Below are 14,658 nucleotides of genomic sequence, written 5' to 3'. Positions count from 1 at the left end.
CCCCAGCATCACTGGTGTCTTGTGTTCGTCCGCCTCCGTGGCTAGCCTATGGAACCTCTGCCACTGTGAACGAGACAAAGCATCCTCAAGGTCATTGTCCACCCCGGGAACATGCCAAGCTTGAAACAGAGTATCATGCTCCAAACACCTCATAATAAACACCCTCATCAGCTTGAGCACCCGCGGGTCCCTGGCGGACTGTCTGTTAACGACCTGCACCACCGCCATGTTGTCTACTTTAAAAATCACCCGCTTGTGCGCCAACTCTTGAGTCCACACTGTCAGCCACCACAAGCGGGAAGAGCTCCAAGAAAGCAATGCTCCGTCCCCCGCCTTGCCAATGTGACGGCCATTCCTATGCACACCACCGCCCCTGCCAGTACAAACCGAAACCACCCACCCCTGCTGCTTTCGACGAGATGGTTACATCCCATTCCCAGTCCTCCGGAGGCGCTTTGGGCACACCATTGAGACGCTCCAGAAGAGCTCACCACATGCGCAGGTCCTCTTTTGTCCCTAATGACAATAGGAGGTGATGATGCAGCAATGTGAGACCGGACAGCGCCAGAACCAGCCGCCTGCAAAATATAGGGCCCGCCCGAACGACGCGACACGCGATATTCAGATGCCCCAACAGAACCTGGACTTCCCGAACCGTCACCTTCTGTGTCTGCAACATGCCATCCACCAATGCCATCATGTGTACCTTCTTGTCCTCCGGCAGCCGTAATTCCATGGCCACGGAGTCAAGCTCTATTCCCAGAAATGACAGCACTGTACTGGGACCCTGCGTCTTCTCTGCCACCAGGGGCACACCCAGGTAACCCATGAGTTCCGTAAAACCGTCCAGCTGCTGCTGGCAGTCCACCGAACCAGGTCGTCCCACCAAGAAGAAGTCATCCAGGTAGTGCGCCACCATCTCATTACCAGTGTGTCAGGAAAATGCCCACTGCAAGAAGGTAATGAATCGCTCAAACAAGGCGCACGAGATCGAACACCCCATGGGCAACGCCTTATCCACAAATATGTCCCCATCAAACTGGATCCCCACTAACTGGTGATCCTCCGAATGCACCGGCAGCAGCCTGAATGCCGACTTAATGTCGCATTTTGCCATGAGTGCTTCCACTCCCACCAATGCCACCAGCCGCCGTGCCACATCCACATCCACGGACGAGTACGACACCGAGGACAGCTCCGTCGATATGTAATCGTTCACCGACGTCCCTTCCGGCCACGACAGGTGCTGAATCAGGCGGAATTGCCCCGGCTCCATCTTTGGCACCACGCCGATAGGAGAAATAATCAAATCCTGGATGGGCGCCTCCCGAAAGGGGCCTGCCATCCACCGCCACCGGGTGGCGCTTCCCGCACTTGGAGCATTCATGCCGAAATCGGCAATACTGTCTGCCACGCGCGCCCTTGTTGTAATCCCAACACGCTCCGACCGCGGCGTTTGTGGCAGCCCCTCCTTGTCCCATCCCGCCACGGGTGGGGCGAGCCTGAAAGGGACGAGGCGCCAGCGGCAAGCCACTGGCCATGTAGATGGTCTTAGCAAACTTCGCTCCCCCCATCATCTGGTGGTCCAAGTCCGCGTCGATCTCATCCCACTTCGCGTCTGGGTCCCCCGCCATTTGCGCCTGGAACTCCTCATCATAGTGCGTCCACGCGTAGCCCCCATACGTGTCCTGTGGCCTTTGCATCACGTCCATATATTTGAAAAGTGCGACCGCCCGCTCCGGGTACTTCTCACAGTACACTCTGGTGAATATCAAAAACCCAGCTGACCAGTTTTCTATGGTCAGAGGCACCTTCGGCCGTTTCGCCAGTTCCTGCTCTTCCTCTTTCGACCCTTCCTTCGCCGTCCGCTCCAGATATAAGAGCTTCAAGATGTCCACATAATGCCCTTTCCAAATCTTCTCCTTGGTGGCTAAGGACAAGTGCACCCCAGGGGCTTGGTGATGCCCATATACGGCAGCTTACGCACTGGTATGTCATGGCTCTCCTTCCCGCCGTTACCCCCTTTCCACCCCCATCTGGCTTAGCGTCCTCGGCCCCACCGATGCTCACCGCATCCGGGCCCATCCCCACGTCCCTCACGTATGTCCCCTTACTAAGGCGCACCCCTTCTTCCTCTTCCTTTGCATCAGTGCCCACAGACACCGTTCCCCGGTGGGCCCCACCCGACCCGCTCCCTGCTCCGCCACCACCCTTACCTGGCGTCAAGGTCGGCGTCCGCACTGGATCCGGCCGCCTAACCAGTGTAGCAGGGGGGCAGCCACTCTCTCCGCTCCACAACTCCTCGGGGCCTGCAAAGCACTAGCAACAACATTACTCGGTTCCCCCGTCCCGCCCAGCCCTCGCTCCTCCCGAATCTCCCCTTCCTCCGAGCTGTCCTCGTCATAATCCAGCTGAGTCCCCTCCAGATCCATGTCTTGCCACCGGCCACCCCTCATGGGCTCCAGCCTACTAAGCCCTGCCTTCTCCCTGCAGGTGCGCAACAATTCACCCAAGTCAACACTCTCCCTTCTCCTCTCATCCAGCTCCATTTCGGGGTCCCGATCAGCACTGATGGACCTCCGCCCCCCGGTGGCCATTTTGACCCTTCGGGGTGGGGCTGGCGGGGACCTATTACCCCGCCTCCCGTAGGACTCTACTGTCCGGTCCCTCGTGGGACCGCGACCGCCTGCATAAAGCAGAGCCGTACCATCCTCTCGGTGGGTTGGAGCCGCATGCTGCTCTCCCAAGCACCTCGCCATGCGTTCCTGTTGAGAAAAAGGGGTGGAGTCTAGCATTCCAGGGTTAAAAGGCCCCCACATTCACCCAGAGCCACCGCGTTCCCCCCTAATCCCTGGGCACCCCCCGCCGAATGACACCCCCGCTGCGCCGTGTGGTCCCGCTGCTCCCAGTGCCTTGGCACCCCGTCCCCCCAATCGCCCCCCTCCTCCTCCCCTTCGGTCCACAGCAACGACTCCAACTCCTGCCGCACTGACCCCCCTTCCCGTTCCCTCAATGCCCCGCCCCACCACTCTGCCCACGACACCCCCCTGTCGTCCCTGGTCCACCCCCACGGGCCCCTGGCCGCCCCTACCTCCCCCCATGGGCCTGGACCCCGTAGAGTGCGCCATCCCGAGCCCCACACTCTGCCAGCCTCACTCCCCCGTGGCCCCCCGTCTTCCAAATCCTCACCCTGCACCACCATGCCAAGAACCGCACCTGCTGCTACCTGACTCCACCCCGGGGGACCCCAGCCTGCCCACCCCCCCACACACCCACCTCCCCCATATGCACCCCTCGAAACCACCCCCACCCCATCCGCCCCCACCCCCACCTCCCCCTCCGAGTCCGAGGTGCTAATTAATAAAGGGGATGCCCCCCGTCGCTCTCCTGTGCAGGGGCATCCTCCCCCACTGGCTCTACCACCTGTGGCTGCACACCCCTTTTTGGGCTCCGCCCCCCACCGAGCACCACCCTGCCCCTCCCGCAACGCCTCTCAGGCCAGAGCTACCCCACGAGGTGCCCCCCATCCCTTTTGACAAACTATAATGGTGGCCTCGGCCGGGCCTCTCCTCCCCCCGCCCCCTCACCCTGCAAACTGCCTCCTGCTGCCTGCGGTCGCGCCGCACAGCCTCTCTCTCCCCCGGCCACACCCCCTCCCTCCACCCCCACCCGCCACAGCACACGAGGCGGCTCCACGGCCAAAACAGCCGCCGCGGCGTCGCTCGCCACGGCGGCCTTACCTTCACTCCGGGGCGCAAAATGTCAGCGCGGCCTGCGTCTTCGAGGAGGCGGAGGGCCTCCACCTCCCTCGGGTCGTCCATAGCTGCCATCACGCCACCACCCGCAATTCTGGTACTCCGCACCGGGCCACAATCACGACGACGTCCCAGGGCACTCCAATGAATACTCAACAAGCGCTACCCGCCACAAAGCGTGCTAGGCCAGTAAGCCACAGCACATGGCGACTTCAGCAAGGAAAGCCTCCAAAACTGCCAAAGCCACTCAGTAAAAACCGAGCAGCCAAACAGCAACGCCGATCCACCTCACAAGGCCAAACCTGAAGGTAAAAGCCAAGTATCTAGGCCCCCAACAAAAACAGAGAAATCCCCCCAGGTCGCCTACAACCGGTTGCTGGGTCACTACCACCAAAATAGTGGGTAGTTTCCCAAAATGTCCAGCTAAATATGTACCCAGCCCAAAGGTAGCCCAAGAAAAGCCCAACCAGCCCAAAAGGAGCCCACAAAGCCCAACCTATGTACCAAGCCACTCAAGGCCACCTTGCGTGGCCCTGAGTGACTAGGTAAATCTGGAGTAAAGCAAGGCAGCTTAAGTCTCTTCTTTGTGTTACTCTGCACAGGGAAGCATTACATGGGTGGAGAATAGGTGTTCCCACGCATCCACACATGTATTTAGGAGCATTCCCAGGTTTACCAAGATGGTAAACTTGGGAATGCATCAAAATACCTTCCGACAGAGGCGCAACCAGGAGAAATGTTTTTATTTATCTTAGTTTTTTCCTCTCTCTCTCTCTATGTTTGCTGAATTCTGCAGCACATTTAGCGGACAATGTATCTAAGGATTGTTTTGGTGCAGGAAGGGGTCTCTTCCTGCACAAAAACAATCCTGCCTACAACACAGGCACCCGTGCACCATGGCACAAGGGTGCCTGCATTGGTACTAGGCAGCACATAGTGTGCAGTGCAGATAGAGAGTAGGAATGTACCATATGTAGGTAAATATGAGGCATTCGTATCCTTTCCATTTGACTCATCAGAGCAAGTTGTCTTGCTGCATTGCACTCCATCAAATAATGGTAAATGTGGCCATAAAGGACTCGGGTAATGGCTAATGGCATGCTAAAAAAAGCAAAAGGATAACTTAACATTACAGAAATTATGCTTATGGTCCTTAAACTCAGTTGTGATGCTGATCAACACGGTCATTTGCCATCACAAAAATTAATTTTCTTATGTGCAAACCACAAATTGTGACCCAGTACTGAGTTGGTAAATGAAAGGGCCATGTTTAGGGAACCTCTTCCAAATACTGAATCGCATTGATATATATTAATATTGTGTGATCGAATTCTGGTTGCAAAACATGAATCTTTAGCCACCTCCTCAAAGGAGGTGGTAAATGTTTCACAAGAGGCAAGGGCCCTCCTTCCCCTTTGTGAATCTAGACAAAAACATTCTTTAAGAGTAGGTGGAGGTCCATGGACCACTTGAAACGTACCGTTTTCCTTTTTTTAAACTCATCCTGCTTTCCTTTAAGAAAACGGTTGCATTATAAATAATTTGCTTTATTTGAAAGCAATCACAGACACAGTTGTCTGCTCACCTCAGCAGGCCAACATCAGTGTAATAGTTGTGATTCCAAGTAAGTCACAATATGTGACCTTTCTCATTAATATTCATGAGGGAGACTGAATTGAGATCCACCAGGAATCATTCATTTTCAAGACTGCATATTAATACATAGGTTAGTGCACAAATGACCAGTCGCACATTGTGACCAGTTAGTATATCTAGCCCCTAGTCCATATTCTCTATTGTCAAAAAATCTGTATATCTTGAATAGGCATTTTATGTGTGAACATGTAGGGAGGTAAGCACTGTACTTCAGTATGTTGCTGAGTGGTTTTCTTGCTCTTTTCTTAACGATAGTTAATATGCAGTCAGAGCATCACGAAACTTCAGCTCAGAGATTGCTGCCAATGATTTTCAAGTCTAATAAAGAGGTGCTCTTTGAATCACTTACTCTTTAATAAACCCTTTTCTATGTGGAGCGCAAATGCATCCGATTTGCCATCCCTATCGCATAAGCTGTTATAACATACATAGCATTTGATTTACACCCAGCAAAGCATTTGATATGTGCAACTCTAGTCCAAATGTGTAGATGGCATAGGAAGTAGATAGTACCAGAAATCCTTTCCCCCTTCAGTCTCTGTCAGGCATTCATGGCAGCTTGGATTCAATCACTGCATTATATATATCATTGGAAACTTTAGTTAAGGATTCATTGTAGTTAATTGGGGTTAATATCACCTAGAACACAATACCTAAAAAGATGAAAAATCTCACTTAAGGTACAACCTTAACTTTTACTGCCATTTATTCCAAAGTAAGGCTGTTTTCTAAAGGCTGAAGTATTAAGTTAGCTGGGAGACGCTACACTGTATCAGCATTCTGCTCCCTGCCTGTCAGAAGCTTTAAGTCCCTGCTCTGACTGCAACTCGGTGGCTACTTCGCTTTCAGCCTCTTTAAAGCGGCGACAGTCAGAGGTAGCTGCAGAAAAGACAAAAACGAGTGATATTTTGTTTCCAGTTCGCAGACTCTTCAAAACTATTTGGAGCCGCCTGACAGCAAACCCTGTAGTCAAGCCACCTACAACACGCCACACTTATGTCCATTTCTTCTCCTTCCCACTCTCGTCTTCCTCCTACTTACCTATTTACACTATCTCTCCCGTCAGACGGGGCAACGCATATGTACCCTTACGTAACGCTAAGGACCCAAGTTAATTATGTATGACCATGACAATTTGTGGTCTTCTGTTCTGTCTGGGAGGGCAGGACTACATGTCCCAAGCTGCCCTGCATCTGTGTTTGGCTTTCTGCCTTCTTGGGAGAAGGAAGGTGAGAACGCATTGTGATCCTCACAGGCCGGGACGTGTGCACGATTCACCCAGGCTGCATCTGGATCAAGATGGGCCTGCCTGCGTTGGTCACAGCCCAGAAGAGGCTGTGATGGGCCACCCCTCTTGGTTTAAACATTTTTGAGGCCTCCTATCATCATGTGCAAAAGAATAGTGTCTAACGCTCCTCCTGACCGTATACATAATAAGAAATGACCACCTTCTTTTAACCCCTTGGGCGCGGCCGCGATTCTGCACCTGTGCGGCCGTTTTTAAGAGTGGGCGGGATCATGACGGCCCCCAGCCGTGATCAGCACACACACACCGTGATGCATGACGGACGGGGCCGTCATCAGCATAGAAGGGGTAAAAGATTGACTCATTTTTGGCACATTCAGTAGGGGCTTTTGATTAGTGGTGTGCAAATTTGCCTAATTTGCTGTCCCACAAATATACAACATTTATTGCAAAATTACACTAAATTCTGCCTAATTATGCAAAATGCAAATACGTCATTTTACAGCATATTTTTGTGTCTATTTGTTCACTAATAGCAAAACTCCTTTTCCTTGAGCTACATTCACTGACTCATACCATTCGTTCAGACTGCTTAAAAAATAATCCTTCTCACCAATTGGCCTATATATATTTTTTCTTTACAAAACACCAATCCCTGTATTATGCAACAAAGTCAAATTTATTACACAATTATCCGTATTGCCAATTTTTAGCAACGTATATACAGTACAGGATTCCACTGAATTAAAAAGAGAAGAACACTTTTTAGTACTTCCATATGTAAAAAAAAACCCTAGTCGATATCCGGAAATCTAAATACATTGGGTTCATGTCAGTTTAAATGACTTTTTCTAGACATCGGTCCAGGGGATAATTAATTAAAACCAATAATAAGAACACAAACCTTTAATAACAAAAACTTCTCTAAATTATAACTCAAGTTGTCGATGTGGCGTTTTTTGTGGTCTTATTTGTTCTCTCCACCTTCTTCAAGGCAAATAAGTGTAATAAAAACATGGATTTATCTAAAAAGTGAATAATTAAGAACAGTATTTATATACATTCAATCCAGTATATTAAATAAGACAAATATACATTACTCAGTTCAGTGTTTTGTTTTTTGTTTTTTATTTCTACACCTAATCCAAAACCAACTATGATATCCCTATCATACAATAATACATACTCATTGCTATACTAGAAGCTGTTAAATCTAAAAAATCTTTTTGGGGAGTGCTATATTCTTATGCAACTATCCATCCTAATATGAATTTAACACATTCAAATGTCTTCAAAAATCAATGTTGGGTCAGGGTAATAATTGTATTTCTATATTTAAATAGATCTCTTTCAGGGTTCTCTGAGGGACTATTATCTTCAACCTCCCATATATTTTTACCCAACTTCAGATACTATGAAGAAAAGGACTTTCTCCTTTTATACTCTTCTTAGGTTCTTTCTCGTTTTGATACCAATTTTCAATATTTTAGACCCCTAAAAAGAGTAATATTTTCATTTAGTTTCATAAAGTAAAAACTACAATAAAATATACACATCTATCTAATGTATTAATCACCTTTTATATTCCAATCATGAATTTTTTCTTTGGGAGTAGGTTATATTCTATTTGATGACCAGCCCGTGCTAATTTTACCCTCCTATATTGGAATTAAAAATGAAGGGGTTTCTTATTAGACTTATATTATACCCCATTTTTTCATTTTCATTATGTTTCATATTATTAACTGTCTTACCCCCACATTCTTACCTCAATTGTCAGCTTTTAATACTATGGAGGCAATATATTACTTCCTGCTTCATTAGGGAACCAATGTACGAAGAGCCTTTATTATTTTGCTCACTGTATCAGTGATATTTCATTCAATATCCTCCCATATGGTCTGTACGGAATGCAAAAAACAGTAAAATCATATTTGTCTACTCTACATCAATTATTGGTTATAGTAACCTAAAATATTTGTCACATTTTTACTGACGCATTGCTATCAGAGATAGTCCTTGTTTCAGACTATTACATTGCTATTAGTTTGTAGTCTGAGTATTACAAAGTTTGAATACAAACATTATTTAGGTATCAAAATATTAGAAAAGGCCATTTATTACAGCAATCTGAAAATGCATAAATATTACTAATAAAGCTGGGGTCTGAGACACTCCTTTTATCCTATCCATGAGTAACTGGCAAATCACTTTATTCTGACTTAGTCGATAACACTCAAATATAACCAAAATTCTCAATGTCAACAACATAGGTACTCTAATTTTAAAATCCCAGGACGTCCTAACTTTAAAATGGATAATCTTAAAAATCACAACAACGGAATGCCATAATCCATACCACTTAAATTTCCGCATTACACAATTCCAAATATCCTATATGTCATTCTATCATGTAATGGCAGTTTGTTTATCTACACCTATTACTACTTGGCTTAGTAAGTATCATATATGTTAAGATTATATTGGGCCAGACCGTCACCTTCAAGTTTCTCAAATCGCCCCTATATTGAGTATCTCATATTTCAATTTCGAAGAAAAGAGCCGCGTTTGGCTGGCCCTTGTTTTAAATGGCTTTTCGTTCATGAATGTGTGAACATGCAGCGTGCTGAGTGGCGGCCAAATTTACTTCAGGCACCAGTCATTTCCGTAGCTTAGTCCAGGCAATATTCCTTTCTGAATCAGAAATCGCCTTCTGTATATATTTATTAACAAGAATTCATTGGCTCAGCACCTACATTCTTCATACTGCTGAAACCCTATGGAATTATTTTAAAACCTACAAACTTATTTACAAATAATAACAAAGCGTACTCAATGGTGGCCATATTAACTTCAGGGTTCAACTGCTTCAAAATCTAAAAACGGGCAACAACCTGTAATTCGCCTCTTAAAATGCCATTTCCAACATTATTTCAACAACTACTGGGATATTTTAATATTATTTTCAAATTTTATGCAATTATTATTTCCCCTATATACAAAGTTATTTTCCCCACTTACATTTTTATTTATAAAGCATCATCCGGTTTTTGAAACACAAAACAATTTCTTCTAAATGAGGTTATGTCCTTTTCCAAAAGAGCCAATCCATTTAAGCCTAATTATATATGTAGTGTTTGTTCTGCATTTCAACCATAATATTACATTTTATTGATCCCTCATTGTGTGACAATAACAATAATCTGACTTCTATTATGAAACAAAATACAAATTAGATCTAAGGGAATGTCACAATTATCATAATAAGGGGCCATATGTATCATTCCAATTTGCAACCGCAAACGCTGAAATTCGCAGAATTTTGGCATTTGCGATCGCAATCGGGCTCAGTGGTATGTATGAAAGAAAAACTGCCTTGCAAAATAAGGAATTGCTAAATTTTTGATTCCCTATTTTGCAATTGGATTTAAGGAATCGCAAATTGCTATGCCTTAAATGTATTGCAAGAAGCACAGAAAAAGTGCATTTTGGCCTTAAGGAATCGCAAATTACCACCAACTTCAAGTTGGTGGTAATTTGCAATATCTTTGAAAAATGCACTTTTTTGCATTTTTCAAAGTGCCATGTGGCACACATACATGCCCTTAGGGCATGTATGTGTGCCACATTTGCACACATGCACATTTCAGGGGAGCAACAGGGTATCCTTTTGACACCGTGGCACCCTTGCAATTGCATTCTCAATTTGCGATTCTCTAATTGAGAATCGCAAATTGAGAATGTCTTCCCATTCATTGCTATGGTACTCTAGGCTCATAGGAATGAATGGGGAGGTATTCCTTAATTGCGAAGCGCAATTTGCAAATTGCAATTAAGGAATATGTAGGATTCGCAAAATTATTTACAAAGCCTACATACATAGCGTTTTGCGAATCTCAAATAGCGATTTGCAAAAAATCGCAATTTGAGAATCGCAAAATCAGAGTTTGATACATATGGCCCCTTGTCAGTTATTTATAGGCTTGTGATAATGTTTTCTTGCAATGTACTATGCATTTTATTATTTTTATAAATTGCATATAGTTCCCCATCAGAGGTTTCTTTTTTCTGCCTTAAAACAAGCTAATCTTGGACAATATAGGCTAGTGTTTCTTTTCTACAATTATATAATACCCCTTTAGTATGTTTTGCTGTAATTCGTTTTTTGTCTGCTGTTTTTAACATTCATAAAAAGACGGAACTGTATAACCTTATGTACATTTTAATGTTTATTTTTGTTTGTTTGTGGAAGTTTGTTCTGCTGTTATGGCTTACATTCTAAATCACATGAAGATGATTTTCAATGATTTATTGATTGAACTTTTACTGCCACCCACACAATTATGTCTGAAAGCGTCAAAACATATATAAGTAAGAGACCAAGATGGTCGGTCAGTGCATAAGCAGCTAAATGATTCAGTCTCAATGGTTATAGAGTGGGATTTTAATTTAATGTTTAATTGTACAGTGGTTTTCTTTCAATCTGTACATATTGGTATTTTCCCGAAGTGCGTGACAATGATGAATGCATATGCACACTTGTTTGTATGGTCACAACTTGTTATCCTATGTAATTATATACAACTAATATCACACTGTATAATTATAGTTGGTGTACTGTATGCTGGTGTGTCTCTTCATTTTCATAGAGAAGTGGGATTCTGCATTTGTGTAAATACTAGTGATAGATATTGGTGGCACTGTAGTTGATGTAATGTAGTATTGGTTATGTAAAGTGCTGAGTAAGGGTGTTCTGGTGCTCCTAGAGCTTAGGGTGAAGGTGACCCAGGGCAGCTCATTGCTACCCTAGTGCATTGCTCACCATTGCAAAGTCAGCATCAGGGCAATTTCCATCTCCCCCGGGCAGCTTTCACACTGTTTTTTTCAAGTTTGAAGGAGGCCTGGATAAGCAGACTACCCCACAGTGTCCTGGTCGCTATTGCAAGGACAGAAAAATATTTTTTAAATGAAGACACACCCATCCACTTACAGGTATGAAACAGGCTGCAGAGGCCCTCTAGCTATTAGAGACAGGCAGAAAACACAGTGAAGAACTACCTTTAAAACAAAGTTATCCCACGCGCCCTCTATCCTTCAACAACGCTAGGTGGAGGGCAACTGACCTTCCCTACCCTTAGACAGAGCCATGTGGGGCACAGGACACAAACTGAAACAATTGCATAAATACATATTTTGGGAAATCCTCTGTCATCAAGAGAAACGCTCTACCTGTACTACATTGGTAGTTTAGTTTCAGCCTGCAGCAGAATGTACTGCTTTCCCCTACAAGATTGATGGGAGCAATTGATTTGTAAGACAATGGAAGATCACCCACTTCTTTAGTGTTTAAGGGGGGCATGGCAGTGCTTAATTGTTGCCTTTATTTGCTTGAGCTGGGCCACATAACTTATTTTGCAGCCATATGACTTACATCTGCCATCTGCACTAAGGGTCTCATAGTGGTGCACAGCCCTCTGTATGTTCTTCTGTTATTTTCCATCCAGTCTGCCCATTTCCCCTGTCCACTGACCATTTATGTTGTAATGCAAATGTAGCCCCATTCCATTCCAGCCGAGAATTGTATTTTCTTCTTTAATAAAGAACACATCATGGGAGATTCAGTTTCATTCTGAATCCTTCATTAATTTTCAAAGAAAGTGATGAAATGCCAGAGAGATCAGAATTATGGAGCTCTGTTCTCCTATACAGGAGGCCTTCCCTTCATCTTCTCTACAAATCCCTCCACAGAACCACAGCAAACAAAAAAGTGTTGCTTAGAATTTTTTACTTAGGCCAACAGGCACTACATGGCCTTTTTGCACTTTCCTTCCCAGCCATCTAAAAGTATTAGGTATGGCCAACTGGGGCTACAATGGAATGGTCATTTAAATATAGGAGGTTAAGTGGACGATCCTTCCAATTCAAGGGCTCCTCCTTCTGGAACTATCTCCTCTCTTTTGAAACTGAAGAGTGTCTACTTCAAAATGCTTAAAATCTCACCATTTCACTTTGGTTTTGGGTGACTCTCCCTCTTCAGAATACTCTGTTTCAGCTGAATCCTATGTCCTTGTGCGTTACTGGCATGTCTCCTTACCTAGGCTCTGGGATTCTTCCTTCATCAGGCGTTAGCACCTTCTTGGCATCATATTTGACAGTCGACCTTCTCCTGTCTAAATGATCATTGCAGAACAACTAATAAGTGCTTCACCCAGTTTTAGCATTTAGACTCTATTGCTAAGTTCATACCCACTTATATGTTCTCACTTCCAAGGTGCTCTGAGCCAACTGTGCCATGATTAGGAGAGCCTTATGAAAACACAAACTAAAACAAAATGAAAGAAAAGAAAAAAACAAAATAAAACACATTTCATTCCTTGCCTTTACTTCTCCCACAATCTCACTGCTGTGCTTCTCTGACGTTCCCTTCTAAGTTAAGGTTTACTTTATATTAACCACTTCCTAATCTCCATCTTTGTGTCCTTGCTATGTCCCTATGACATGACTTATGGCTAAGACCCTCTTATGATAGTATTATTTTGTTTGTGATAATTTATTTAGTTAATTTCAAAACGTCTCTAATCCAGTCTGATAACTTTAACCATTCCTTTTGTTTTATTTATAATTATCCTATTTTATTTTAACTTAATTTAATGTGATTCAGATTTTTTGGTCCTTAACCATACTCCTAAAACCACTTGTGAGTTTGAAAATATGTATTCTTTCAAATGTATTCTGTTATTTTAATTCAAATAAATAACATTAATTAGCTTATTTATTGTTGTTTATGTTATAATGTGGTTTGAAAATCACACAATGATATCAACAAATAATTTTAAATATATTCATGTAATTTCCATTTCTAAAACTAACCTTGGTTCTCATCATTAGGGAGGGAGCCTACATCTCACTTTTTAAATTTTGCAATGATTTTTCTTTTTTAGATAATTTAATTGCTTATATTAATTTACATTGAAGCTTTACAGAGGTGATTTAAGTTATGACCCGCTGTACAACTCCTTTTTTTTAGATTGTTAAACGTGCTAATGTGATATATCAATAGTAAGAAACGTTTGCATTTAATAATGATGTAATTAGATATGTGTAATTTTACTAAATTAATTTTAATATATAGGAATAATTATACATGTTTATAATTGAACATTTTTATATACCTACTGCTATGCGCTGGAAGGTTGCCAAAGGCGCGGAGATACTCCTTTGGGAGGTGATCCTAGCGCGTTATAAACCCGCAAATAAATAAATAAATGAATATTGGGAATACCTTTGGCGCCGGTTGTTGAATCATCGCGAATTTCTCAAAGATGGCCCGCTCCGCTCCGCTCCGCTCCTTCCCTGAAAGTCTTGGGAAGATTCGTCAAGCGGGGGCCGAGAAAAAAGGGGGGTCGCAAAACGTGTTTTCCCCATGTTCATTTCCATAGGACGATTAGACACGGCTATAGCCCGAACCGCTGAACGGAATTACACCAAATTTGGGAAAATGGTAGGGTCTGGTACGCAGATCACCCTTTTGGTTAAATTGTGTAAATCCCTCCAGTAGTTCCTGTGAAAATCAAAAGAAAAAAAGATATATATCTGGGCGGAGACTAACCCCACATCTCGTCGTGAGATCTGATTGGCTGTCAGCACTTCATCCAAGAAGTGTTGGCAGCCATCTTGGGACCAATATACATGATAGCACCTCATTAAAAAGCATTGCAGTTAATAGAAGGTTTTAGGACTTTAGTTACATTATAAATCATTTGTTGATGGTACCATACTCATTTTAGGAATTGTGGTGTGTTCTAAGGTGATTTTACCATGTGAAAACGCCTTCTGCTGGGATATCATGAATCATGTTTGAAAGAAAACTATTATCTCATGCTTTTCCAACAGTGGTTTGGAAGGGGATCTATAAGCTAAACTGAAAGCACACTTTCTGTAAATTCACATTATCTTTCTCAGTCATGTGAGAATGAAGTCTGACATTCTCAGTAAAACATG

The sequence above is a fragment of the Lissotriton helveticus genome, chromosome 10 (assembly GCF_964261635.1).
Source record: "Lissotriton helveticus chromosome 10, aLisHel1.1, whole genome shotgun sequence".
Lineage (NCBI taxonomy): Eukaryota > Metazoa > Chordata > Amphibia > Caudata > Salamandridae > Lissotriton > Lissotriton helveticus.
The sequence above is the reverse complement of the archived record's forward strand: the minus strand, read 5'-3'. Positions refer to the sequence as shown.